We start from the raw sequence: 5,481 nt of genomic DNA, 5'->3' as shown, positions 1-5,481 counted from the left end.
TTACCTCCTCCTCCAGGTTTGCATGAACGGACCATCCAGACCCTCAAGACTGCCATGTAAAAGTTCCTTGACGGGTACCAGGAACGGTGGGAGGACAACCTGAAAGTAATTTTGTTTGCACACAAAAGCAGCGTCCAGGGCTCCAACTACTACTCACCTTATTGCCTGCTGTACGGACGGGAGCCACAACTGTTGACTAAGTTAAACAATGCAATTGTATATACAATTATTGCATTTTCTGTAGTCTTTAAAATTTGTGATAGACTTACATGCTGACCACACCACTCGTGTCGCGTGCGGTGCAAAATAAATGTACACATGCATGTTATTCAATCATTGCACCCACACTACTCGCGAGTGTCTGCGTGGCCGGGCGCTAAAATAGAACTTGATTCTATTTGTGACGCTCAACACGCTACGAGTCCTGCCTCTGAAATTTCCTCATTGGTTTTTAGGAGCATATACCCACGTGGGTGATTGAAAGATGAACTGACGTCCACACTCCAGTCGGTTGTAGTAATGCAAAAAGTTGCCAACCACCATATGAAGTCCAAAGAAGAAAAAGCCTGAAGGGAGGAGGAGAGATGACGAGAAACAAATTAGGCTTCCCATTTTATCTGTGGATTAATTGTCGGAGTAGAGGACCTTGTGCATTTTAGGTAAAATAACAACCCAATGTTTATATCCCAGGACAAATTAGCTAGCAACAGCAAGCTAGCAAGCTAAATTGCCATACATTGTTTAATGCTTTTTGACCTGTCCCCAAATTAATATAATTGGTTCAGAGTTTGTTTTGATATTTCAACCTGCGTGTCCTGATCGTGTCTGGTGTGGGGATACAAAATCAACCGCGCGCGTGCAGTTTGGACAGCATGTTTGCTACTTTCAGATCACTGAAACCCCACCTGATGTGGTAGAAGATCAGAACGTCTTCAAGGACCACCTTCAGGCACGGGCTGAGAAGGATGTGGTGGTTTTTGACCAGGTAAAAATAATTGTCCGATGTTCATTTATTTTCTGGCCCTCCAAGAGATATGTAAGAGATGTATTTGTAATAATATTAAATATAATTGCATTTATTTCGGTTATCAATCAAGGTGAGACTGAACATCGACAAGGCGCAGGTGAAACAGAAGTAGAGCCACCAGAGGAGAATCAAGAAGGGGACCACGTGCTTTGACATCTGGGCGATTGACTTGATTTGCAAGAAGAACGAAATGAAGGTGAGACCTGGAAAACCCTGCGGCTCTTTCACTCCTAGCTGGGGTCAGTATCTGTTAAGGTGAATATAAAAATCTCAGATAACTATTTGCATTTGCACACAAAATAACCTGAAGCTAGTTTTAGTTTCCCTAACACCAATATTTTTCTCTTTGTCTTCCTAGGGTTACCTCGGTGGTAGCCAACAATCTCCTCCAGTTGGAGCAGTTGGACGGTCAACTATTGAAAGCCCTGACACCCTACACTTCGGTGAAGCCCAATAGACAAATTATGTTAAAACTTCTTTGGGATCTGGGGGCAGTATTGAGTAGCTTGGATGAATAAGGTTCCCAGAGTAAACTGCCTGCTACTCAGGACCAGAAGCTAGTATATGCATATTATTAGTATTAGTATAGATTTGGATAGAAAACACTCTGAAGTTTCTAAAACTGTTTGAATGATGTCTGTGAGTATAACAGAACTCATATGGCAGGCAAAAACCTGAGAAAAATCCAACCAGGAAGTAAGAAATCTGAGGGTTGTAGTTTTTCAAGTGATTGCCTATCCAATATACAGAGTCTGTGGGGTCATATTGCACATCCTAAGGCTTCCACTAAATGTCAACAGTCTTTAGAACGTTGTTTCATGCTTCTACTGTGAATGGGGAGAGAATAAGAGCTGTTTGACCCAGGTGTCTGGCAAAATGCCATGAGCTCAGTCACGCACGCAGCCGTGAGAGCGAGCTGAGCTCCTTTTCATTTCTAAAGACAAAGGAATTGTCCGGTTGGAATATTATTGAAGATTTATGATAAAAACATCCTAAAGATTGATTCTATACATAGTTTGACATGTTTCTACAAACTGTAATGCAACTTTTTTGACTTTTCATCTGGACTTAGTGCATGCGCCTTATGCATTTGGAATAGTGAACTGAATGCGCGAACAAAATATGGACTTTATCGAAACAAAACTAATATTTATTGTGGAGCTGGGATTCCTGGGAGTGCATTCCGATGAAGATCATCAAAGGTAAGTGAATATTTATAATGCTATTTTGGACTTTTGTTGACTCCACAACATGGCGGGTATCTGTATGGCTTGTTTTGGTGGCTGAGCGCTGTACTCAGATTATCGCATGGTGTGCTTTTGCGGTAAAGCTTTTTTGAAATCTGACACAGGGGTTGCATTAAGGAGAAGTGTATCTTTAATTCTATGTAAACACTTGTATCTTATATCAACGTTTATGATGAGTATTTCTGTAAATTGATGTGGCTCCCTGCAAAATCACTGGATGTTTTAGAGGCAAAACATTACTGAACATAACGCGCCAATGTAAACTGGCGCGTTTACATTGGCGCCATACACAATACATGTATGTTTTGTTCGATGAACTTTATCGAACAAAACATACATGTATTGTGTAACATGAAGTCCTATGAGTGCCATCTGATGAAGATCATCAAAGGTTAGTGATTAATTCTATCTCTATTTCTGCTTTTTGTGACTCCTCTCTTTGGCTGGAAAATGGCTGTGTTTTTTTGTGACTAGGCGCTGACCTAACATAGTCATATGGTATGCTTTCGCCGTAAAGCCTTTTTGAAATCAGACACTGTGGCTGGATTAACAAGAAGGTAAGCTTTAAAATGGTGTATAATACTTGTATGTTTGAGGAATTTTAATTGTGAGATTTCTGTTGTTTTGAATTTGGCGCCCTGCAATTTCACTGGCTGTTGTCGAGGTGGGACGCTCATATCCCAGAGAGGTTTTAAGCTTTGGTTAACATTTGAGAAAGCAAGAAATGCTAGTTATGCTGAGTTTATAAAAATGTACCTTAATTTACCTCTCCAAATGACGTTAGGACCATCAACTGTCCAAGCCACCCAGGAGGTATCTCATCCACCAGAGCCAGTGATTTCGGATCAGTCTGATTCTCTGTGCTCTGAGTCAGAGGGGCCCAGCTTGAGGTAGGCTATACCTTCAAAAACTGTTGAAAGTACATATCTCCCATTTATAACACTGCACTAATCCATCAAATGTTCTCACAGTGAATTGTAACCTGTGTTTACGTCTCTTTCTCCTACCATGTTCCCTTCAACTCGGCTCCTGTTCTCCAGGACCTAGGGGTTCTGCCTAAAACCTAGACGTAGATCCACCTGATGTCCTCCATTACAATCACCCTGCAACTTTTGATTACATCATCTACAGCTACTGTTATGTTGTCATTATCTTCTAAGAAAGTTTTCTTGGACCTACCGAGTGGTGCAGTGGTCTAATGCACTGCATCGCAGTGCTAGCTGTGCCACTAGAGATTTTGGGTTCGAGTCCAGGCTCTCTCGCAGCTGGCCGTGACCGGGAGACCCATGGGGTGGCACACAATTGGACTAGCGCCGTCCGAGTTAGGGGAGGGTTTGGCCATCAGGGATGTCCTTGTCCCAATGTTAACAAGGTACCCAGAAGTAGTTTGAAAAATGTTTATCTTATTAGCTAAACATAACTTAAATAGCGAAATTGTCGTGGAAATCAGCCTTGTTTGCATAGCAGGGATGAGAAGAATGTAATTTAGGCGGTAATGATCTCCAAAATGTTGCTCGTCATGTCATCACATTCTTGATTTAGCAACGGAAGCTAATAGTTTATCGAATCCCATTGTGACGTGGGGGGACACTTTTTGGCTGGGGGACATTATCCAGCCATTTTGGTCAGGGAGTTGGCCAATCATGGTTTGCCAGTGTTGGCCTGTTGAGGAGTGACGGACTCCATCCTAGCTGGAGGGGTGCTCTCATCTTATCTACGAACATAGACAGGGCTCTAACTCCTCTAGCTCCACAATGAAATAGGGTGCAGGCCAGGCAGCAGGCTGTTAGCCAGCCTGCCAGCTTAGTGGAGTCTGCCACTAGCACAGTCAGCGTAGTCAGCTCAGCTTTCCCCATTCTGTGGGGAAAGCTGTGTCTGTGCCTCGATCTAGGTTGGGCAAAATTAAAAATGGCGGTGTTCGCTTTAGCAATCTCACTAGTATAAAGACCTCCTCCATTCCTGCCATTATTGAAAGAGATTGTGATACCTCACATCTCAAAATTGGGTTACTTAATGTTAGATCCCTCACTTCCAAGGCAGTTATAGTCAATGAACTAATCACTGATAATAATCTTGATGTGATTGGCCTGACTGAAACATGGCTTAAGCCTGATGAATTTACTGTGTTAAATGAGGCCTCACCCCCTGGTTACACTAGTGACCATACCCCCCGTGCATCCGGCAAAGGCGGAGGTGTTGCTAACATTTACGATAGCAAATTTCAATTTACCAAAAAAAAGAAAATGACGTTTTCGTCTTTTGAGCTTCTAGTCATGAAATCTATGCAGCCTACTCACTCACTTTTTATTGTTACTGTTTACAGGCCTCCTGGGCCATATGCAGTGTTCCTCACTGAGTTCCCTGAATTCTTATCGGATCTTGTAGTCATAGCAGATAATATTCTAATTTTTGGTGACTTTAACATTCACATGGAAAAGTCCACAGACCCACTCCAAAAGGCTTTCGGAGCCATCATCGACTCAGTGGGTTTTGTCCAACATGTCTCTGGACCTACTCACTGCCACAGTCATACTCTGGACCTAGTTTTGTCCCATGGAATAAATGTTGTGGATCTAAATGTTTTTCCTCATAATCCTGGACTATCGGACCACCATTTTATTACGTTTGCAATTGCAACAAATAATCTGCTCAGACCCCAACCAAGGAGCATTAAAAGTCGTGCTATAAATTGTCAGACAACCCAAAGATTCCTTGATGCCCTTCCAGACTGCCTCTGCCTACCCAAGGACGTCAGAGGACAAAAATCAGTTAACCACCTAACCGAGGAACTCAATTTAACCTTGCGCAATACCCTAGATGCAGTTGCACCCCTAAAAACTAAAAACATCTGTCATAAGAAACTAGCTCCCTGGTATACAGAAAATACACGAGCTCTGAAGCAAGCTTCCAGAAAATTGGAACGGAAATGGCGCCACACCAAACTGGAAGTCTTCCGACTAGCTTGGAAAGACAGTACCGTGCAGTATCGAAGAGCCCTTACTGCTGCTCGATCATCCTATTTTTCCAACTTAATTGAGGAAAATAAGAACAATCCGAAATTTCTTTTTGATACTGTCGCAAAGCTAACTAAAAAGCAGCCTTCGCAAATGGAGGATGGCTTTCACTACAGCAGTAATAAATTTATGAACTTCTTTGAGGAAAAGATCATGATCATTAGAAAGCAAATTACAGACTCCTCTTTAAATC

The 5,481-nt window shown here is 42.3% G+C and overlaps 1 long non-coding RNA gene across 1 annotated transcript; it reads left to right on the top strand.

The window, feature by feature from the left end:
* Nucleotides 1-900: 900 nt before the first annotated feature.
* Nucleotides 901-1,477, top strand: LOC123725641 (uncharacterized). Its single transcript, XR_006758183.1, has 3 exons — nucleotides 901-985; nucleotides 1,098-1,223; nucleotides 1,386-1,477. It is a non-coding gene; the product is annotated as an uncharacterized lncRNA (long non-coding RNA).
* The last annotated feature ends 4,004 nt before the right edge of the window (nucleotides 1,478-5,481 follow it).

The sequence above is a fragment of the Salmo salar genome, chromosome ssa12 (assembly GCF_905237065.1).
Source record: "Salmo salar chromosome ssa12, Ssal_v3.1, whole genome shotgun sequence".
NCBI lineage: Eukaryota > Metazoa > Chordata > Actinopteri > Salmoniformes > Salmonidae > Salmo > Salmo salar.
Note: the sequence above shows the minus strand (reverse complement) of the source record. Positions and strands in the feature narration are given on the sequence as shown.